The 24,383-nt window shown below is 47.2% G+C and overlaps 1 protein-coding gene across 1 annotated transcript in view; it reads left to right on the top strand.

The window, feature by feature from the left end:
- The first annotated feature begins 13,327 nt into the window (after nucleotides 1-13,327).
- ZNF148 (zinc finger protein 148) overlaps nucleotides 13,328-24,383 on the top strand; it is a 31,686-nt gene continuing 20,630 nt past the window's right edge. Inside the window, exon 1 of the mRNA XM_088457739.1 lies at nucleotides 13,328-13,412. The gene's annotated coding sequence lies outside the window, so the exon portion shown is untranslated. The remainder of the gene's footprint in view (nucleotides 13,413-24,383) is intronic.

A 24,383-nucleotide genomic window follows, 5' to 3' on the forward strand; every position in this document is an offset into this window, starting at 1 on the left:
GGTATAGGGGAGAAGGAGGCTGGGCTGGCCTGAAGACAAAGATTAGCTGTTTGGTGCCCCAGCGTTGTGTACCCCCATGGTTATGATGAAGAAAATAAAAAGAATGGCTACCGCAGTAGCTCTTAAAGATGGGCCCTTAAACTAAGCTGTGGCTTCCAGGCAGCCACCGGGGAATATAGAGGGAGGAACCTGAGCTTTACAGGTGTTTCTTACATTGCCAGGCTCCCTGCACCACATGCTATAGCTATGGCTCCTATCCCAGAGCCTGCCAATGGATGACAGGGGAAATATATCAGCCTAGTTCTGCATTTCTGAGCGCGCAAAAGGAACATTTTCCTTTATTCATAACACAGACAAATCTCTATAGCTGTGATTATACATCAGTGTGCAAGTCAGAGCAAGCAGTTGTGCCCAGCCCGGCTGTGGTCATGTTCAGGACGTAGACTCTGAGAGCATGCTGCGTATGCGCAAAATAATCTGGAGAAACGTAATACGCATGCGTTACCCTCTGTGTGTGCACAATTGCGCTGTTGCATATGGGACCACTGACATCAACACTGGCGAGGGAAAAGCATGGGCATTCCTGGGTGGTGACTGGGTAGTGGTCTGAAAAGAAACCCCCCCTAAAAAATCTGTCACGTGGGGGCGTTATGACAGCGTCATGGGCGTGTCCATGAAAGCCTCTGCGTTCTTGGATGCAGCCATAGAGGCTGTGGACCTGATTCAGACCCGCTCGCGAGCGCTATGCACTCGCAAGCGGGTCGATGGTGGCCCAGTGCGCATGACGGAGCCGGCTCCGTCGTGCGCATGCGCGAGACCCGGATAGCGACGGGCAAACCGTCGCTCCGGGTCCCGTACCAAAGGGGGCGTGCTGTCGATGTTCAGTGACAGCACAACCCCTTTGGTGGGCGGACCGGGGGAGTGGCTGCCCAAACGGAGGCATTTACATGGGAACGGCCCCACTGACATCACAAGTGATGTCAGTGGGAGAGATTTTGGCTCTGTGAGAGCCGAAATCTCTCTGGGGCTTGCGGCAACGAGACCCTACCACAAGGGTCTCGTCGCAAGCCCAATGGTCGCGATGGTCTTGACCATTGCGACCATCCTCCTGGCCGCTCGCTATAGCTGTGGGTGGTCACCAGGAGGCCGCTCTAAAAAACAAGAAGGCCGGCCCTGATTCAGAGCGAGCGCTGTGTCAGAGCGTCCGGCTTTGAATCAGGCCCTGTGGTCAGATGGAGACATTGATGGTGGATTGTTCAGAACCACTGGCAGTGTTGTAATGCGCATGGGCATTGAAAGTCGGCGTGCCGGGGCTTGCACTTTCTGCCGCAAAGTAGTACGCTGGGGAAAGCTGAAACTAGCATTTGCCGTTACAGCACCACTAAAAGACACAGCTATGGCAGCGACATCAGCCCCTAATAGTAAACTCTGAGACTTGAATTTAAACTAAATACAAATCAACTGAGTGGAAGTTAATTTGCGCAGAAAGGAACCAAGCACCCATGTTGATCAGTGGTACTACTCCACCAGGTCACTGATCATCTAATAGAGTAACAATGTATGATATGAGGTCTGGAACCAGAGACAGACAGAGTAGGGGGTGGGCCCTCAGGCAGTGGGGCCCACCGGGGATTTCCCCTGTACCCCTGTGGGCCAGTCCAATCCTGTGCCCGGGAGAGAGGGCAGCTTATTAGTTTCCATGAGTTTGGCCTCTTCTCATGTACTTTTATATCTGCATCCCCGCCATGTAAAATCTGTAATGCAAGCCATTCAGCCAACCAATACAGTCTTAACAGTAGATCAGGTGTTGGAATAAAAAATATTCTGTGGTGCCAGCAAGTGGGGACAGTACCTGGGAGCTGTATAAAAAATAATTTGTGGTGGTGCCAGCTCTAAATAACCTGATGCTGATGTCACTAGAGGGTCCAGACCCTAAAGACTTTGATTATGAAAAAGATGCTGACGACTGGGCCTCTAAGAAGAAGAGGAGAATTAATATATAAAATGTTATCTCAAGTTGAAATCATTATAAGGTTAGGATTTGAAACCTTTTATTATTGCGAAGGCCCCCACCCGGCTACTTCTTGATGCCACCCGGCTGGAAAAAATTTCTGGGGAGAACACTGGAGAGGTATCAGCAGAGAGGACCTGATTTGCAGCGGCGGACAACCTGCACTGTGTGGCATTAACAGAAAGTACGTACTATTCTGAGGTGGGCAGCCTGCCATGGGTTGTGGAGCTACCACTGCCAGCAGGTCTTGCCAGTCAGAGAGCCACTGGATGCCTCTGAACTATTCAACATCTCGAGCAGAACATCCACACCTTGGGATTCCATGACTGAACCATCAGAATGCTAAAGCCATCCTTACTGCTGTAAACGTCCGCTGTTTCCTCTCTCTGTCTGGTTTTCAACATTGAGCTCCAGCAAGTGCTTCTACCTGCATGCCAACCTCAATTACACTCCAACCTATGTGGAACAACTCTATAGGGCATCTTGCGTCTTTCATTGTTCTCCCTTCAATGGTTCTTGCCTTTCTGAGGTGGTGGATAAATCTGTATCATCTATTAGTGTGTTCGGGAGGGTCCTTCCTGGTTCTCTTTCAGCCTCTGGAGACAAGGTCACCTCCGAAGTCCACTGTACAATTTGTCTTGGAACAAAGTGCCATTTATGTGGCTCTGAGCTCTGGAAATGGGGTGGATGAAGTAGTTTGTTCAGACCATATTAGCCATCAACATTTCAGTTAGTGGGGAACAATTAGTAGAAAGGCATTGAGTCATCATCGCCTAGACACCGTCAAGTGGATTCTTCATGCAGAAATATTTTGTGCTCTAATAGATGTTAACAAGTCTCCAGATATAGACCTGATGGTTTTGTGACTAGTTCACCAACTACAGCCATGTCCAGGAGGCTTATCTTGCAAGCACAATCCTGGCCCTGTGGTCATTCTAGTTCATCCACCAACACCTCTAACTTCACAGATCTTGTTAAAGGGCAAGCTAGAAGGAGTATGGGTGCTGTTTTTCACCCAAACTGGCCCAGGTGATTGTTGGAATTATTGTCTGTGGCTGGATTAATTTTCTCGGAGCCCCTTTTTTTCCCTTCAAGGACTAATGGAACTAGCTTAATTGCAAGGCTCTTGGGGCAAGGATTCTTAATTGAAAGCATCACATCGGCTAGATGATTGAGGCTGTGCTGCAAGTGGCGAGACCTTTTGCCTCTCAGACTGGTGATCTCGCTTTGTCTGCTGCAAGGCGTGCGGTTTTCAGAGGGAGAATCTCTTACCTACTAGTTTTTATTGAAGAAGCCTAGAGAAAATGCCTGTCCTGACCTCTGTTAATGTGAAGGGTTCTCCATATAATTCTAGATTTATTAGATGCTGCTTCCAGATGTTAATGTTTTTCTGCAAGCAGTGGTCACATTCGGCTAGCCTTTTGTTCTCCAGTTTTGCCTCGGGACATCAAGTATTGTCCTGGAGGTTCTACAGAGTGCAGACTATAGAGTGCCTCAGACTGGTTCCTGGGCTTCTTCACCTGGACAGTAACCTGTCTCCAGGTCATCGTATCCTGTAGGCATGTTCATGTCTTTCATCTGGAGTCCCATTCTTATCAGTCCCTGTAATTATTTTTACAGAAACACAAGGTGATTTTTTGCATGGTGCTATATTTTTATCTTAAGCTAGCACAGTGGTTAGCTTTGCCGCCTCACAGCTATTGGGCCATGGGTTTGATTCCAACCAGGACACTTTTATGTTCTACCCGTTTTCTTGGGTCTCATCCAGGTGCTACTGCTTCCCTACACAGTCCGAAGACATACTGGTAGGTGAAGTGGCCTTTGGATAAATTAACCCTATTGTGTGTTCATGTAGTAGGGAATATGGATTTTAAACTTCACAATGGTGGGGACTGTTGTAAATGATTAAATATTCTCTGTAAAATGTTGCAAAATACGTAGGATTAATTAATTGTAAAGATTACAGGTACAGTCTGATTATCACGTGAAACAAGAGTTGATTGTGCCTTCATCCTGAGACACCAAGGAGTCAGCGTTAGGGATGGCAATGGAAGGCTTAAACATCTGTGGTTTCCATTGGTGGTGCAATTGGTGCTTAGCATCAAGGGCATGAAACCATCCGTGGCAAACCATGTGACACACTAGGCAGCAGGGTTAATTGGTCATTACACAGAGAGGATGTATAGTGTTAAACAGGACAGAAAAAAATGACAGAAAGAAAGAAAATTCCTTTCTATAAGAACAAGCACAGAGTACATTCAATGCAATAGATAGGGGAATTCAATATGGAGCGAAAACTCAGTTTTTGCATTAATTTTGCACCTATGACGTCATTATCGCAGGTTTTAGTTTTACACCGTATTCAATTTCAAAGACTTTTCGCAGGTTCAAAAAGCCTTTGAAAAAACACGGGGATAACTTTTCACCACTGAATAGGTGTCGAAAAAAAGTGCAGAATTGGGGTTTAGGGGTGCAGGCTTAAAAAAAATAGCCTGCACCCCTGGGAATTACATTTTAAAAATAACTGTGTCAAAAAAAGTAAAAAAAAAAAAATAGGGACACCCCAAAAAATTAATTTAAAAATTGAGGTGAAAAAAAAAAAAATGGGAAAAAAATTGTTTAACAATAGGGAAATAGCTTCAGGGCTATTCTGCAGGTATGCGGCAGGTGTATTCTAGAATAGATTATTAGCGGCAGGTGTATTCTAGAATAGATTATTAGCGGCAGGTGTATTCTAGAATAGATTATTAGCGGCAGGTGTATTCTAGAATAGATTATTAGCGGCAGGTGTTTTCTAGAATAGATTATTAGCGGCAAGTGTATTCTAGAATAGATTATTAGCGGCAGGTGTTTTCTAGAATAGATTATTAGCGGCAGGTGTATTCTAGAATAGATTATTAGCGGCAGGTGTATTCTAGAATAGATTATTAGCGGCAGGTGTATTCTAGAATAGATTATTAGCGGCAGGTGTATTCTAGAATAGATTATTAGCGGCAGGTGTTTTCTAGAATAGATTATTAGCGGCAGGTGTATTCTAGAATAGATTATTAGCGGCAGGTGTTTTCTAGAATAGATTATTAGCGGCAGGTGTTTTCTAGAATAGATTATTAGCGGCAGGTGTTTTCTAGAATAGATTATTAGCGGCAGGTGTATTCTAGAATAGATTATTAGCGGCAGGTGTATTCTAGAATAGATTATTAGCGGCAGGTGTATTCTAGAATAGATTTATAGCGGCAGGTGTATTCTAGAATAGATTATTAGCGGCAGGTGTATTCTAGAATAGGCTATTAGCGGCAGGTGCACAGTTGCAGAATTTAAAAAAAATTACTTTAGGGAAATAAAAATATGCTAGTACCCATTTTCATGTACCCCAAATTTGATGGGACCACTTAAAAAAATGAAAAAAATAACCTAAGTGCTCTTCTGCACCACTTCTTCAATGTCGGGGAAAAAGCACCTGCCACAGCTACTTAAATCCCCGACTTTCATTTGCAGGCTAAAACGGGGGTACCCATAGTGATCCCCCATGTTTTTACAGCTTTAGGAAATTTTTTCTAGTTTATCGCAAATCCCACTTCGCCAGGTGCCGTTTTCGTTGATTTTATATTGAATACTGGGATAAAGCAGGCGCGCTCCCGATACTTTATCCCAGCAAATCTCAGATGTGGAGCGAAAAGTCCAGCACAGACTTTTTGCTTCCATATTGAATACCCCTCAGAGTAGTGGTTCTCCAACTCGGTCCTCAGGACCCCACACAGCTCACGTTTTGCAGGTCACCCAGCAGGTGCACAGGTGCATTCATTACTCATTGACACATTTTAAAAGATTCACAGGTGGAACTAATCGTTTCACTTGTGATTCTGTGGGGAAACCTGGAAACATTTAGGACCTCATTCAGAGCCACTCGCAAAATGCGAGCGCACGCTCTGAATGAGGGCGGCCGCATCTCTAAAAAGAGCCGGCCTCCTGGCCGCTCGCTAAGCTGTGGGTGACCACCCACAGCTTTAGCGAGCGGCCAGGTTGATGGTCGCGACCATCGGGGCTTGCGACGAGACCCTTGTGGTAGGGTCTCGTCTGCCGCAAACCCCAGAGAGCTTCCGGCTCTAATAGAGCCGTAAGCTCTCCCACTGACATCACTGGTGATGTCAGTGGGGCCGCCCACAAACGGCAGGCATTCGTTTGGGAGCGCCTCCGTTTGTGAAGCCACGCCTACAAAACGGGGCGAGCTGTCGATCACCATCGACAGCCGCCCCTTTTGTAGTGAGTCCCGGAGCGAGAGAATTTCTCTCTCGCTCTGGGGCTCGCGCATGCGCACGCCGGAGGCGGCGTGCGCATTGGGGGACCATTGACCCGCTTGCGAGCGCGTCTGAATCAGGCCCTGTGCAATATAGTATAATGGGCAGTGAGTGCTCAACAGTCCAAGCCCCAGTTGGCTGGAAGGACCATAACTGTATAAACCTGACCTAGGAGTGAGGTATACAGGGAGACAGGAGCCCAGCTCTCCGGCATAGATGCCGACATTCTGGCTGCCCTTTCAGGGAGGGCTCAGCCAGGTCGGCAAAATCGGGGGCGTGGCTGACGTTTTGGGCCACACAATCGCATAATTTTGGCCCCGCCCCCGCTACACAATGCTGAGATTACCGGCATTGCGCAGAATGGGGTGGGGCTAAAGTGACGCGATTCGCGACGAGCAGTGCCCTGTTTCCTATGTGCGCTGGTGGTCTAGTGGGGGTGCAAGCGGTCCAGGACACCCGCTTGTCAGAGACGCACCAGTGGGTGAATCCGCATCTGGCTGGGGTCCTCTGTCTGTGGAGGATCCGGTCGCCAGCGTCACGGCCACCAGCACCAGGAGTCGTTGGAGTAGCCGCGCGGAGCGTCCTATAGGACACTCTGTGCTGCCCACTTAAAATAAAACAAAGATTTGAGGCTGCATTAGCTGACCCCTGTTAAAGTGTGCACGCCTCCTGCCGGCACCAAACGTAAACTGGCCTGGGTGGGGTATAGGGGAGAAGGAGGCTGGGCTGGCCTGAAGACAAAGATTAGCTGTTTGGTGCCCCAGCGTTGTGTACCCCCATGGTTATGATGAAGAAAATAAAAAGAATGGCTACCGCAGTAGCTCTTAAAGATGGGCCCTTAAACTAAGCTGTGGCTTCCAGGCAGCCACCGGGGAATATAGAGGGAGGAACCTGAGCTTTACAGGTGTTTCTTACATTGCCAGGCTCCCTGCACCACATGCTATAGCTATGGCTCCTATCCCAGAGCCTGCCAATGGATGACAGGGGAAATATATCAGCCTAGTTCTGCATTTCTGAGCGCGCAAAAGGAACATTTTCCTTTATTCATAACACAGACAAATCTCTATAGCTGTGATTATACATCAGTGTGCAAGTCAGAGCAAGCAGTTGTGCCCAGCCCGGCTGTGGTCATGTTCAGGACGTAGACTCTGAGAGCATGCTGCGTATGCGCAAAATAATCTGGAGAAACGTAATACGCATGCGTTACCCTCTGTGTGTGCACAATTGCGCTGTTGCATATGGGACCACTGACATCAACACTGGCGAGGGAAAAGCATGGGCATTCCTGGGTGGTGACTGGGTAGTGGTCTGAAAAGAAACCCCCCCTAAAAAATCTGTCACGTGGGGGCGTTATGACAGCGTCATGGGCGTGTCCATGAAAGCCTCTGCGTTCTTGGATGCAGCCATAGAGGCTGTGGACCTGATTCAGACCCGCTCGCGAGCGCTATGCACTCGCAAGCGGGTCGATGGTGGCCCAGTGCGCATGACGGAGCCGGCTCCGTCGTGCGCATGCGCGAGACCCGGATAGCGACGGGCAAACCGTCGCTCCGGGTCCCGTACCAAAGGGGGCGTGCTGTCGATGTTCAGTGACAGCACAACCCCTTTGGTGGGCGGACCGGGGGAGTGGCTGCCCAAACGGAGGCGTTTACATGGGAACGGCCCCACTGACATCACAAGTGATGTCAGTGGGAGAGATTTTGGCTCTGTGAGAGCCGAAGTCTCTCTGGGGCTTGCGGCAACGAGACCCTACCACAAGGGTCTCGTCGCAAGCCCAATGGTCGCGATGGTCTTGACCATTGCGACCATCCTCCTGGCCGCTCGCTATAGCTGTGGGTGGTCACCAGGAGGCCGCTCTAAAAAACAAGAAGGCCGGCCCTGATTCAGAGCGAGCGCTGTGTCAGAGCGTCCGGCTTTGAATCAGGCCCTGTGGTCAGATGGAGACATTGATGGTGGATTGTTCAGAACCACTGGCAGTGTTGTAATGCGCATGGGCATTGAAAGTCGGCGTGCCGGGGCTTGCACTTTCTGCCGCAAAGTAGTACGCTGGGGAAAGCTGAAACTAGCATTTGCCGTTACAGCACCACTAAAAGACACAGCTGTGGCAGCGACATCAGCCCCTAATAGTAAACTCTGAGACTTGAATTTAAACTAAATACAAATCAACTGAGTGGAAGTTAATTTGCGCAGAAAGGAACCAAGCACCCATGTTGATCAGTGGTACTACTCCACCAGGTCACTGATCATCTAATAGAGTAACAATGTATGATATGAGGTCTGGAACCAGAGACAGACAGAGTAGGGGGTGGGCCCTCAGGCAGTGGGGCCCACCGGGGATTTCCCCTGTACCCCTGTGGGCCAGTCCAATCCTGTGCCCGGGAGAGAGGGCAGCTTATTAGTTTCCATGAGTTTGGCCTCTTCTCATGTACTTTTATATCTGCATCCCCGCCATGTAAAATCTGTAATGCAAGCCATTCAGCCAACCAATACAGTCTTAACAGTAGATCAGGTGTTGGAATAAAAAATATTCTGTGGTGCCAGCAAGTGGGGACAGTACCTGGGAGCTGTATAAAAAATAATTTGTGGTGGTGCCAGCTCTAAATAACCTGATGCTGATGTCACTAGAGGGTCCAGACCCTAAAGACTTTGATTATGAAAAAGATGCTGACGACTGGGCCTCTAAGAAGAAGAGGAGAATTAATATATAAAATGTTATCTCAAGTTGAAATCATTATAAGGTTAGGATTTGAAACCTTTTATTATTGCGAAGGCCCCCACCCGGCTACTTCTTGATGCCACCCGGCTGGAAAAAATTTCTGGGGAGAACACTGGAGAGGTATCAGCAGAGAGGACCTGATTTGCAGCGGCGGACAACCTGCACTGTGTGGCATTAACAGAAAGTACGTACTATTCTGAGGTGGGCAGCCTGCCATGGGTTGTGGTGCTACCACTGCCAGCAGGTCTTGCCAGTCAGAGAGCCACTGGATGCCTCGGAACTATTCAACATCTCGAGCAGAACATCCACACCTTGGGATTCCATGACTGAACCATCAGAATGCTAAAGCCATCCTTACTGCTGTAAACGTCCGCTGTTTCCTCTCTCTGTCTGGTTTTCAACATTGAGCTCCAGCAAGTGCTTCTACCTGCATGCCAACCTCAATTACACTCCAACCTATGTGGAACAACTCTATAGGGCATCTTGCATCTTTCATTGTTCTCCCTTCAATGGTTCTTGCCTTTCTGAGGTGGTGGATAAATCTGTATCATCTATTAGTGTGTTGGGGAGGGTCCTTCCTGGTTCTCTTTCAGCCTCTGGAGACAAGGCCACCTCCGAAGTCCACTGTACAATTTGTCTTGGAACAAAGTGCCATTTATGTGGCTCTGAGCTCTGGAAATGGGGTGGATGAAGTAGTTTGTTCAGACCATATTAGCCATCAACATTTCAGTTAGTGGGGAACAATTAGTAGAAAGGCATTGAGTCATCATCGCCTAGACACCGTCAAGTGGATTCTTCATGCAGAAATATTTTGTGCTCTAATAGATGTTAACAAGTCTCCAGATATAGACCTGATGGTTTTGTGACTAGTTCACCAACTACAGCCATGTCCAGGAGGCTTATCTTGCAAGCACAATCCTGGCCCTGTGGTCATTCTAGTTCATCCACCAACACCTCTAACTTCACAGATCTTGTTAAAGGGCAAGCTAGAAGGAGTATGGGTGCTGTTTTTCACCCAAACTGGCCCAGGTGATTGTTGGAATTATTGTCTGTGGCCGGATTAATTTTCTCGGAGCCCCTTTTTTTCCCTTCAAGGACTAATGGAACTAGCTTAATTGCAAGGCTCTTGGGGCAAGGATTCTTAATTGAAAGCATCACATCGGCTAGATGATTGAGGCTGTGCTGCAAGTGGCGAGACCTTTTGCCTCTCAGACTGGTGATCTCGCTTTGTCTGCTGCAAGGCGTGCGGTTTTCAGAGGGAGAATCTCTTACCTACTAGTTTTTATTGAAGAAGCCTAGAGAAAATGCCTGTCCTGACCTCTGTGAATGTGAAGGGTTCTCCATATAATTCTAGATTTATTAGATGCTGCTTCCAGATGTTAATGTTTTTCTGCAAGCAGTGGTCACATTCGGCTAGCCTTTTGTTCTCCAGTTTTGCCTCGGGACATCAAGTATTGTCCTGGAGGTTCTACAGAGTGCAGACTATAGAGTGCCTCAGACTGGTTCCTGGGCTTCTTCACCTGGACAGTAACCTGTCTCCAGGTCATCGTATCCTGTAGGCATGTTCATGTCTTTCATCTGGAGTCCCATTCTTATCAGTCCCTGTAATTATTTTTACAGAAACACAAGGTGATTTTTTGCATGGTGCTATATTTTTATCTTAAGCTAGCACAGTGGTTAGCTTTGCCGCCTCACAGCTATTGGGCCATGGGTTTGATTCCAACCAGGACACTTTTATGTTCTACCCGTTTTCTTGGGTCTCATCCAGGTGCTACTGCTTCCCTACACAGTCCGAAGACATACTGGTAGGTGAAGTGGCCTTTGGATAAATTAACCCTATTGTGTGTTCATGTAGTAGGGAATATGGATTTTAAACTTCACAATGGTGGGGACTGTTGTAAATGATTAAATATTCTCTGTAAAATGTTGCAAAATACGTAGGATTAATTAATTGTAAAGATTACAGGTACAGTCTGATTATCACGTGAAACAAGAGTTGATTGTGCCTTCATCCTGAGACACCAAGGAGTCAGCGTTAGGGATGGCAATGGAAGGCTTAAACATCTGTGGTTTCCATTGGTGGTGCAATTGGTGCTTAGCATCAAGGGCATGAAACCATCCGTGGCAAACCATGTGACACACTAGGCAGCAGGGTAATCAGGGGAGGAGCTTCATGGGTGATGACACGCCAAGCAGCAGGCCAATCATGGGAAAGGGTGGGTCTTCTCAGGTACCATCGGGAGCGGAGCTAAGCTACATTTCTCCAGCACTAGGGGAGGAGAAAAAAAACAAACATCACCAGGCACTGCTATTGGTGGCTGAAAACCATTGGATCTCCACCATCTATGGCAAAACCTTCATCCATCAGTGGCAAACCCAAGGCACTTGTCAAGGATACAGAATTTCATCTATCAGCCTCTCCGTTGCCTCATCACTGGGTTTGGAGGGCAATTTGGCAGGTCTGTTCTAGGGATGGCCATTGCATGATTGCAGGATGGCCCAATGAATAGTGGCGGCAGAGCCGCCATTACAACCTGACTTGCTATGGTTTGCAGGTCGGTTTTGCCATAAAACTAATAGTTGCTATAAATATAGTGACTATCTTGCCGGAATTGTGCCAGTTCCTGCAAATCGCGGGCTATTCAATTTGGCCCAGCTTTGCAGAAAGGAAATTTGTTTGTCCCCCCAGTCGTCTTTTTAAGTTCCACAAGGTAAGTGTGGCATGCTTTGCCATGAAGGTACCTGGACTCCCCACGAACTGAATGTGTCTTTCGGACATCTGACAATTATTAATGGAATTTTTTGGCCTTACCGTGAAATCCTTTTTTCTGAGGCTCTAGGGAGGGCAGAGCCAGGGGGGTATGTGGAGAGGTCTGGGAGGCACATGTGAGTAAAATAGGGGAAGAGTGGTTCAGTGGCACATGGGGTGGTCTGGGAGGAGGTCTGAGAGGCATATGTGGGCACATGTGCGTAAAATGGGGGAAGAGTGGTCCAGCGGCACATGCGGTGGTCTGGGAGGTGTGAGAGGAATAGCCCGGGGGGTGGGGGGTGGTGGAACAGTTTGGTAGTCCATGTCGGACCCAATGGGGCATTTTATGGCAAGTGGGAGTCATAGTAAATGTAGGAGTATTATATTGCAAGTCGGGGGTCGACGGTCAGAATTTTGTACTAGTGTCAAAAAATTTGGAGGCTTTTTTATAAAGGGTAATGTGTGGCCAGTTTGAGGGTTGACGGGGGAGCGCGCATGCCACCCTATGAGTGTGCCAGGTTACCCATCACTGGTCACAGTACAATGACCAGCCTCTTTGGTCAGAAGCAATAACCACAACATGTGACATGTATGATGTGCAGTTTGCGTACATGTGACATGTATGATGTGCAGTTTGCATACATGTGACATGTATGATGTGCAGCCTGCATACATGTGACATGTATGATGTGCAGCCTGTGTACATGTATGATGTGCAGCCTGTGTACATGACATGTATGATGTGCAGCCTGCGTACATGTGACATGTATGATGTGCAGCCTGCGTACATGTGGCATGTATGATGTGCAGCCTGCGCACATGTGACATGTATGATGTGCAGCCTGCGCACATGTGACATGTATGATGTGCAGCCTTTGTACATGACATGTATGATGTGCAGCCTGCGTACATGTGGCATGTATGATGTGCAGCCTGTGTACATGTATGATGTGCAGCCTGTGTACATGTATGATGTGCAGCCTGTGTACATGACATGTATGATGTGCAGACTGCGCACATGTGACATGTATGATGTGCAGCCTGTGTACATGTGACATGTATGATGTGCAGCCTGTGTACATGTATGATGTGCAGCCTGTGTACATGTATGATGTGCAGCCTGTGTACATGACATGTATGATGTGCAGACTGCGCACATGTGACATGTATGATGTGCAGCCTGTGTACATGTGACATGTATGATGTGCAGCCTGTGTACATGTGACATGTATGATGTGCAGCCTGTGTACATGTATGATGTGCAGCCTGTGTACATGACATGTATGATGTGCAGACTGCGCACATGTGACATGTATGATGTGCAGCCTGTGTACATGTGACATGTATGATGTGCAGCCTGTGTACATGTGACATGTATGATGTGCAGCCTGTGTACATGTGAGAAGTGTGATACAGAGCAGAGATCATGGCTCCTTATCACACACTGTGTATACCAGCAGCAGCAGCAGTACCCGGGGAGAGGAGGCAGCACCACGTTACCACCAGCACCGGGGTCCCCCAGACTCCTCCTCCCACAATGCCCTGCGCGGGGCCGCCCAGTCTCCGGTTCCGGTTCCGGTGGGGGAGGAAGAAGCCGCCGCTGACACCGGCTGGACCGGCCCGGGGATACGGTGGGCAATGCGGGTGAGGACCGGGTTAGAGGGGGGAAATCATGAGGCGGCCGATGTAACCGCCCGGGAGGCCGCAGCCCGACAGTAATCCAGGAAACTCCGGGGATGAGCAGCTGGTACAGGCCGCATCTCCCTCACCCGCCGGGGGAGGGGGCTGTGTGTGTAAATAATATGGGGGGAGGGGGAGAGCTGTGGGTATATAATATGGGGGGAGGGGGCTGTGTATATAATATGGGGGGAGGGGAAGAACTGTGTGTATATAATATGGGGGGAGGGGGCCGTGTGTATAATATGGGGGGAGGGGAAGAACTGTGTATATAATATGGGGGGAGGGGGCTGTGTGTATAATATGGGAGGGAGGGGGCTGTTTGTGTATAATATGGGGGGGAGGGGGCTGTGTGTGTATAATATGGGGGGGAGGGGGCTGTGTGTGTATAATATGGGGAGAGAGCTGTGTGTGTGTATAATATGGGGGGAGGGGGAGAGCTGTGTGTATATAATATGGGGGGAGGGGGAGAGCTGTGTGTATATAATATGGGGGGAGGGGGAGAGCTGTGTGTATATAATATGGGGGAGGGGGAGAGCTGTGTGAATATAATATGGGGGAGGGGGAGAGCTGTGTGTGTATATAATATGGGGGGAGGGGGAGAGCTGTGTGTGTGTTTAATATGGGGGAGGGGGAGAGCTGTGTGTATAATATGGGGGGAGGGGGAGAGCTGTGTGTATAATATGGGGGGGAGGGGGAGAGCTGTGTGTATAATATGGGGGAGAGCTGTGTGTATAATATGGGGGGGAGGGGGAGAGCTGTGTGTATAATATGGGGGGAGAGCTGTGTGTATATAAAATGGGGGGAGAGCTGTGTGTATATAATATGGGGGAGAGCTGTGTGTGTGTAATATGGGGGAGGGGGAGAGCTGTGTGTGTGTAATATGGGGGTGGGGGAGAGCTGTGTGTGTGTAATATGGGCGGAGGGGGAGAGCTGTGTGTGTAGAATATGGGGGGACAGCTGTGTGTGTAGAATATGGGGGGACAGCTGTGTGTGTAGAATATGGGGGGACAGCTGTGTGTGTAGAATATGGGGGGAGAGATGTGTGTGTAGAATATGGGGGGAGAGCTGTGTGTGTAGAATATGGGGGGAGAGCTGTGTGTAGAATATGGGGGGAGGGGGAGAGCTGTGTGTGTAGAATATGGGGGGAGGGGGAGAGCTGTGTGTGTAGAATATGGGGGGAGGGGGAGAGCTGTGTGTGTAGAATATGGGGGGAGGGGGAGAGCTGTGTGTGTAGAATATGGGGGGAGGGGGAGAGCTGTGTGTGTAGAATATGGGGGGAGGGGGAGAGCTGGTTATATAGAATGATATATAGGACAGGTGTGAAGAGCAGTATATTATATGTATGAGGAGATATTGGAGGGTTATATAGGATGATACATAGGACAGGTGTGGAGTGCAGTATATTATATGTATGAGGAGATATTGGAGGGTTATATAGGATGATATATAGGACAGGTTGTGGAGTGCAGTATATTATATGTATGAGGAGATATTGGAGGGTTATATAGGATTATATATAGGACAGGTGTGGAGTGCAGTATATTATATGTATGAGGAGATATTGGAGGGTTATATTGGATGATATATAGGACAGGTGTGGAGAGCAGTATATTATATGTATGAGGAGATATTGGAGGGTTATATAGGATGAAATATAGGAGAGGTGAGGAGAGCAGTATATTACATGTATGAGGAGATATTGGAGGATTATATAGGATGATACATAGGACAGGTGTGTTGTGCAGTATATTATATGTATGAGGAGATATTGGAGGGTTATATAGGATGATACATAGGACAGGTTGTGTAGTGCAGTATATTATATGTATGATGAGATATTGGAGGGTTAAATAGGATTATATATAGGACAGGTGTGGAGAGCAGTATATTATATGTATGAGGAGATATTGGAGGGTTATATAGGATGATATATAGGACGGGTGTGGAATATGGGGGGAGAGCTGTGTGTGTATAATATGGGGGGAGGGGGAGAGCTGTGTGGGTAGAATATGGGGGGAGGGGGAGAGCTGTGTGTGTAGAATATGGGGGGAGAGCTGTTTGTGTAGAATATGGGGGGAGGGGGAGAGCTGTGTGTAGAATATGGGGGGAGGGGGAGAGCTGTGTGTAGAATATGGGGGGAGAGCTGTGTGTGTATAATATGGGGGGAGGGGGAGAGCTGTGTGGGTAGAATATGGGGGGAGGGGGAGAGCTGTGTGTGTAGAATATGGGGGGAGAGCTGTGTGTGTAGAATATGGGGGGAGGGGGAGAGCTGTGTGTGTAGAATATGGGGGGAGGGGGAGAGCTGTGTGTAGAATATGGGGGGAGGGGGAGAGCTGTGTGTGTAGAATATGGGGGGAGGGGGAGAGCTGTGTGTGTAGAATATGGGGGGAGAGCTGTGTGTGTAGAATATGGGGGGAGGGGAGAGAGCTGTGTGTGTAGAATATGGGGGGAGGGGGAGAGCTGTGTGTGTAGAATATGTAGAATATGGGGGGAGGGGGAGAGCTGTGTGTGTAGAATATGGGGGGAGGGGGAGAGCTGTCTGTGTAGAATATGGGAAAAGGAGTAGTGTGTGAGTATATATTGGTGGGGAGGATTTGTGTGTTTATATATTGGGGGAGGAGTAGTGTGTGTATATATATATATTGGGGAGGAGTACTGTGTATGTATATATTGGGGGGAGGAGCAGTGTGTGTATATATTGGGGGAGGAGTAGTGTGTGTGTATATATTGGGGGAGGAGTAGTGTGTGTGTATATATTGGGGGAGGAGTAGTGTGTATATAATGGTGGGGAGGATTAGTGTGTGTATATAATGGTGGGGAGGATTAGTGTGTGTATATATTGGGGGAGTAGTAGTGTGTGTGTATATTGGGGGGGGAGTAGTGTGTGTATATATTGGGGGAGGAGTAGTGTGTGTGTATATATTGGGGGAGGAGTAGTGTGTGTATATAATGGTGGGGAGGATTAGTGTGTGTATATATTGGGGGGGAGTAGTGTGTGTATATATTGGGGGAGTAGTAGTGTGTGTGTATATATTGGGGGAGGAGTAGTGTGTATATAATGGTGGGGAGGATTAGTGTGTGTATATATTGGGGGGAGTAGTGTGTGTACATATTGGAGGAGTAGTGTGTGTATATATATTGGGGGAGTAGTAGTGTGTGTGTGTGTGTGTGTGTATATACACTGCTCAAAAAAATAAAGGGAACACTTAAACAACACAATGTAACTCCAAGTCATTCACACTTCTGTGAAATCAAGCTGTCCACTTAGGAAGCAACATTGATTGACAATCAATGTCACATGCTGTTGTGCAAATGGAATAGACAACAGGTGGAAATTATAGGCAATTAGCAAGACACCCCCAATAAAGGAGTGGTTCTGCAGGCGGTGACCACAGACCACTTCTCAGTTCCTATGCTATTTGGCTGATGTTTTGGTCACTTTTGAATGCTGGCGGTGCTTTCACCCTAGTGGTAGCATGAGACGGAGTCTACAACCCACACAAGTGGTTCAGGTAGTGCAACTCATCCAGGATGGCACATCAATGGGAGCTGTGGCAAGAAGGTTTGCTGTGTCTGTCAGTGTAGTGTTCAGAGCATGGAGGCGCTACCAAGAGACAGGCCAGTACATCAGGAGACGTGGAGGAGGCCGTAGGAGGGCAACAACCCAGCAACAGGACCGCTACCTCCGCCTTTGTACAAGGAGGAACAGGACGAGCACTGCCAGAGCCCTGCAAAATGACCTCCAGCAGGCCACAAATGTGCATGTGTCTGCTCAAACAGTCAGAAACAGACTCCATGAGGGTGGTATGAGGGCCCGACGTCCACAGATGGGGGTTGTGCTTAAAGCCCAACACCGTGCAGGACGTTTGGCATTTGTCGGAGACACCAAGATTGGCAAATTTGTCACTGGCACCCTGTGCTCTTCACAGATGAAAGCAGGTTCACACTGAGCACATGTGACAGACGTGACTGAGTCTGGAGACGTCAAGGAGAACGTTCTGCTGCCTGCAACATCCTCCAGCATGACTGGTTTGGCAGTGGGTCAGTAATGGTGTGGGGTGGCATTTCTTTGGGGGGCCGCACAGGCCTCCATGTGCTCGCTAGAGGTAGCCTGACTGCCATTAGGTACCGAGATGAGATCCTTAGACCCCTTGTGAGACCATATGGTGGTGCGGTTGGCCCTGGGTTCCTCCTAATGCAAGACAATGCTAGACCTCATGTGGCTCGAGTGTGTGAGCAGTTCCTGCAAGACGAAGGCATTGATGCTATGGACTGGCCCGCCCATTCCCCAGACCTGAATCCAATTGAGCACATCGGGGACGTCATGTCTCGCTCCATCCACCAACGCCACGTTGCACCACAGACTGTCCAGGAGTTGGCAGATGCTTTAGTCCAGGTCTGGGAGGAGATCCCTCAGGAGTCCATCCGCCACCTCATCAGGAGCATGCCCAGGCATTGTAGGGAGGTCATACAGGCACATGGAGGCCACACACACTACTGAGCCTCAGTTTGACTTGTTTTAAGGACATTACATCAAAGTTGGAGCAGCCTGTAGTGTGTTTTTCCACTTTAATTTTGACCTCCATGGGTTAATAAATTTGATTTCCAATCATAATTTTTGTGTGATTTTGGTGTCAGCACATTCAACTATGTAAAGAACAAAGTATTTAATACGAATATTTCATTCATTCAGATCTAGGATTTGTTATTTTAGTCTTCCCTTTATTTTTTTGAGCAGTGTATATTGGGGGAGAAGTAGTGTGTGTATATATTGGGGGAGGAGTAGTGTGTGTATATATTGGGGGGGAGGAGAAGTGTGTGTATATATTGGGGGAGGAGTAGTGTGTGTGTATATATTGGGGGAGGAGTAGTGTGTGTGTAAATATTGGGGGAGGAGTAGTGTGTGTATATATTGGGGGGAGGAGTAGTGTGTGTGTGTAAATATTGGGGGAGGAGTAGTGTGTGTATATATTGGGGGAGGAGTAGTGTGTGTGTGTAAATATTGGGGGAGGAGTAGTGTGTTTATATATTGGGGGAGGAGTAGTGTGTGTGTGTATATATTGGGGGAGGAGTAGTGTGTGTGTGTTTATATATTGGGGGAGGAGTAGTGTGTGTATATATTGGGGAAAGAGTAGTGTGTGTGTGTATATATTGGGGGGGAGGAGTAGTGGGTGTATATATTGGGGGGGAGGAGTAGTGGGTGTGTATATATTGGGGGGGAGGAGTAGTGGGTGTGTATATATTGGGGGGGAGGAGGAGTAGTGTATGTGTATATGTTGGGGGGAGATATAGTGTGTGTGTATATATTGGGGGGGGATGAGTAATGTGTGTGTATATATTGGGGAGGAGTAGTGTGTATATATTGATGGAGGAGTAGTGTGTTTATATATTGGGGGAGGAGTAGTGTGTGTGTGTATATATTGGGGAAGGAGTAGTGTGTGTGTGTATATATTGGGGAAGGAGTAGTGTGTGTGTGTATATATTGGGGGAGGAGTAGTGTGTGTGTGTATATATTGGGGGAGGAGTAGTGTGTTTATATATTGGGGGAGGAGTAGTGTGTGTATATATTGGGGGGGAGGAGTAGTGGGTGTATATATTGGGGGGAGGAGTAGTGGGTGTGTATATATATATATTGGGGGAGGAGTAGTGTGTGTATATATATTGGGGGAGGAGTAGTGTGTGTATACATTGGGGGGAGGAGTAGTGTGTGTATATATTGGGGGGAGGAGTAGTGGGTGTATATATTGGGGGGGAGGAGTAGTGGGTGTGTATATATTGGGGGGGAGGAGGAGTAGTGTATGTGTATATATTGGGAGGAGTAGTGTGTGTATATATTGGGGGGGAGGAGTAGTGTCTGTGTGTGTGTGTGTGTATGTATATATATATATATATATACAATGTATATATTGGGGGGGAGGAGTAGTGTGTATATATTGGGGGGGAGGAGTAGTGTGTGTATATATTGGGGGGGAGGAGTAGTGTGTGTATATATTGGGGGGGAGGAGTAGTGTGTGTATATATTGGGGGGGAGGAGTAGTGTGTGTATATATTGGGGGGGAGGAGTAGTGTGTGTATATATTGGTGGGAGGAGTAGTGTGTGTATATATTGGGGGGGAGGAGTAGTGTGTGTATATATTGGGGGGGAGGAGTAGTGTGTGTATATATTGGGGGGAAGGAGTTGTGTGTGTGTGTGTGTATATATTGGGGGGGAGGAGTAGTGTGTGTATATATTGGGGGGGAGGAGTAGTGTGTGTGTATATATATTGGGGGAGGAGTAGTGTGTGTGTATATATTGGGGGAGGAGTAGTGTGTGTGTGTATATATTGGGGGGAGAAGTAGTGTGTATATATTGGGGGGGAGGAGTAGTGTGTGTATATATTGGGGGAAGAGTAGTGTGTGTATATATATTGGGGGAGGAGTAGTGTGTGTATACATTGGGGGGTGGAGTAGTGTGTGTATATATTGGGGGTGGAGTAGTGTGTGTATATATTGGGGGCGGGGGAGTAGTGTGTGTATATATTGGGGGCGGGGGAGTAGTGTGTGTATATATTGGGGGGGAGGAGGAGTAGTGTGTGTGTGTGTATATATTGGGGGGAGGAGTAGTGTGTGTATATATTGTGGGGGAGGAGTAGTGTCTCTGTGTGTGTGTATATATATATATATATATATATATATGTATATATTGGGGGGGAGGAGTAGTGTGTGTATATATTGGGGGGGAGTAGTGTGTGTATATATTGGAGGGAGGAGTAGTGTGTGTATATATTGGGGGGGAGGAGTAGTGTGTGTATATATTGGGGGGGAGGAGTAGTGTGTGTATATATTGGGGGAGGAGTAGTGTGTGTATATATTGGGGGGAAGGAGTTGTGTGTGTGTATATATTGGGGGGGAGGAGTAGTGTGTGTATATATATTGGGGGAGGAGTAGTGTGTGTGTATATATTGGCAGAGCAGTAGTGTGTGTGTATATATTGTGGGAGGAGTATTGTGTGTATATATATACATATATATATATATATATATATTATATATTGGGGGGGAGTAGTGTGTGTGTGTATATATATATATATTTATATATATATATATTGGGGGGAGGAGTAGTGTGTGTATATATTGGGGGGAGGAGAAGTGTGTATATATTGTGGGGGAGGAGTAGTGTGTATATGTTGGGGGAGGAGTAGTGTGTGTATATATTGGGGGAGGAGTAGTGTGTGTATATATTGGGAGAGGAGTAGTGTGTGTATATATTGGGGGAGGAGTAGTGTGTATATATTGGGGGAGGAGTAGTGTGTATATATTGGGGGGGAGGAGTAGTGTGTGTATATATTGGGGGAGGAGTAGTGTGTGTATATATTGGGGGGGAGGAGTAGTGTGTGTGTGTGTGTATATATATATATATATATATATATATATATTGGGGGAGGAGTAGTGTGTATATATTGGGGGGGAGGAGTAGTGTGTATATATTGGGGGGGAGGAGTAGTGTTTGTATATATTGGTGGGGAGGAGTAGTGTGTGTATATATTGGGGGGGAGGAGTGGTGTGTGTATATATTGGGGGGGAGGAGTAGTGTATGTATATATTGGGGGGGAGGAGTAGTGTATGTATATATTGGGGGGGAGGAGTAGTGTATGTATATATTGGTGGGAGGAGTAGTGTGTGTATATATTGGGGGAGGAGTAGTGTGTGTATATATTGGGGGAGGAGTAGTGTGTGTATATATTGGGGGAGGAGTAGTGTGTGTATATATTGGGGGAGGAGTAGTGTGTGTATATATGGGGGGGAGGAGTAGTGTGTATATATATTGGGGGGGAGGAGTAGTGTGTGTATATATTGGGGGAGGAGTAGTGTGTGTATATATTGGGGGAGGAGTAGTGTGTGTATATATTGGGGGGAAGGAGTAGTGTGTGTATATATTGGGGGGGAGGAGTAGTGGATGTATATATTGGGGGGGAGGAGTAGTGTTTGTGTATATATATTTGGGGGAGGAGTAGCGTGTGTATATATATTGGGGGAGGAGTAGTGTGTGTATATATATTGGGGGAGGAGTAGTGTGTGTATATATATTGGGGGAGGAGTAGTGTGTGTATATATATTGGGTGGAGGAGTAGTGTGTGTATATATTGGGGGAGGAGTAGTGTGTGTATATATTGTGGGGGGAGGAGAAGTGTGTGTGTATATATATTGTGGGGGGAGAAGAAGTGTGTGTGTGTATATATATTGTGGGGGGAGAAGAAGTGTGTGTGTATATATATATTGTGGGGGAGGAGTAGTGTGTGTATATATTGGGGGGAGGAGTAGTGTGTGTATATATTGGGGGGAGGAGTAGTGTGTGTATATATTGTGGGGGGAGGAGAAGTGTGTGTGTATATATTGGGGGGGAGGAGAAGTGTGTGTGTATATATTGGGGGGAAGGAGTTGTGTGTGTGTATATATTGGGGGGGAGGAGTAGTGTGTGTATATATTGGGGGGGAGGAGTAGTGTGTGTATATATTGAGGGGGAGGAGTAGTGTGTGTATATGTTGGGGGGGAGGAGTAGTGTGTGTGTATATATTGGGGGGAGGAGTAGTGTGTGTGTATATATTGGGAGGAGTAGTGTGTGTATATATATTGGGGGGGGGAGTATTGTGTGTGTATATATTGAGGGGAGGAGTAGTGTGTGTGTATACATTGGGGGGAGAAGTAGTATGTGTATATATTGGGGGAGAAGTAGTATGTGTATATATTGTGGGGGAGGAGTAGTGTGTGTATGTTGGGGGAGGAGTAGTGTGTGTGTGTATATATTTGGGGGGGGGAGTAGTGTATATATATATTGGGGGGTTGTGTATATGTGTGTGTGTATATACATATATATATATATATATATATACACACATACACAGTATATAAACTGAATTGTCTTTATATAATGGGGAGCTGAATGAAATGTGTATATGATGGGGAGGGGGATTGTTTCTTTATATATAATGGGGAGAGGGGGAGATACTGTGCGTAGGATAGATGGGCCAGGGAGTGTGTGTGTTTATTGAGTGAGTGGGAAGATGTATTACTATTATCAGTGCTTTCTAAGTTAAAATTAATTGAACTAGACTCCCAAAAAATGAAAAAAATGATTGAAATAATCTGAGAAATGAATGAAATAAGTGTATAAAGGCCTGGCCAGTGCATGGCTGTAACTAATACATGTGGTGTCAGCCGGTAACTTTTGGTAAGTACCGGTAACTTTATTTTCATTGAGCTCTGTATATATAATGGTGTGGAGGTGGGATGAAGTTGGTCTGTGTATATATAATGGATAAGGGGGTGTATGAAAGTGTGTACTGCTAAGCTATAAAAAAAAAATACGATTTTCCCATCTCTGGAAAATTGCCTCTTTGGGATTAGGTTGGAATATAACCAGTGATGCCACAGCCGGGGGGAGTTATTCCTGCAGAACAGGGCGAAGCAGAGAGATTTTATACTTGTTCCCCTCAGAGGCTAAACAGTCCTAGGACCAGCCAGGAAAGCCGCACTGAGTCGCTTTGTAGAACTCACCCCAAATAACGAAGGCTTTGCATGTTCTAGCGTTGGCTGACATAAAGTCCTTTGACACAAGGAAATCCACCTAACTTTATACCTGATCCAGATATGTACGTAAACCCGATGGTGTACATACATATCAGGTGGAGGGGCTTCTGTGCATGCACTGGATCTGTTTTGCGCATATGTGCATTTTGGGGGCGGCGCCATGCTGCGTTCCTGTATTCGGGTGCACGCCACCCCTGTTTCCTGGGAGTACTGAGGCCAGGGGCGTCATAGGATGCAGATTTCCTGGCCTCGCAACCGGCCAGGAGCCTGACCAGAGCAGCGACCATCTGATCAGAAGGCAGCGTCTACATACACCCTCCTGCTGCGTTTATATATTGGACGGTATCCACATCTTAATCAGCCCTCTAGTTCTTAAACCCCGACATCTCTAGGGAGGTGGAAAACCCCTAATTCACCTCACCACCACCCGGATGCACTCTGTGGACACTGGTTGCTCAGTGTCATCAGCCAGTGGTACTGGATATCATTGTCTCCACTCCGACAAAGCGAGTTCCTCCTGTCACAGGCACCATGGGCCCGGAGTACAGGTAGACCTTCTATTCCATGGTCCAGAGACTCTTGCTTATAGTGGTCATGTATCTGGTTCCAGAACTCCTAACAAAAAGTATTTATTTATTCAGCACTCTCCCTGGTGCCCAGTAAAGACCGTTCCATCTGGCCCTAAAAGCCTCAGAAAGTTCCTCCGATGAGAACGATTCAGTACATTGCTGCTTCATTCAGTGATCTAAGACATGAGAAAATGGTGTATCTGACTTCCATGGACATTAAGGACACATACCTTGGCATCACCGCCTGGCAGGATCCTCAGTGCTGCCTCCAGTTTCCCTTGCGATGCGCATTCATCCATTTCCAGGTGCGGCATGTAATTAGCCAGGTTAGTAGTCGCCAATGGCAGCACTTGTTCGTCAATGAGAAGTCTTAATTTCCCCTTATTGGACCAATATTCTGGAGAAGGAAAAAATTCTCCAACATCTCGAGCAGAGCTTGCAGACCTTGGAATTCCATCGCTGGATTATCAGAATATAATAGCCATCCCTAGCAGTGGCAAACGCAGAATTTCTAGAGAGGGGGGTTTCCAAATGCTTGATTTTAGTGCAAGTGTGGCCAGTCCATGAAGATGGCATAATTAGCACTTATCCAGCTTTAATATGTTACATACAAAGTATATTGTGTTGTATAATTCCGGCATATACAGGACCAGGATCACAGTGAGCCATTGGATGCGGCAGTAGGTCCATCCTGTCTGAGCAGAATGTTTTTCTCCCGATGTGGTCACCATTCCAGGGCTTTGGAGCAAGTCCGGGAGTCTGGGGGAGCATCAGAAGAACCTAGCACTGCCCTGGACATA

Source organism: Taudactylus pleione, unplaced genomic scaffold, assembly GCF_031769625.1.
Source record: "Taudactylus pleione unplaced genomic scaffold, aTauple2 ptg000781l, whole genome shotgun sequence".
Classification (NCBI taxonomy): Eukaryota; Metazoa; Chordata; class Amphibia; order Anura; family Myobatrachidae; genus Taudactylus; species Taudactylus pleione.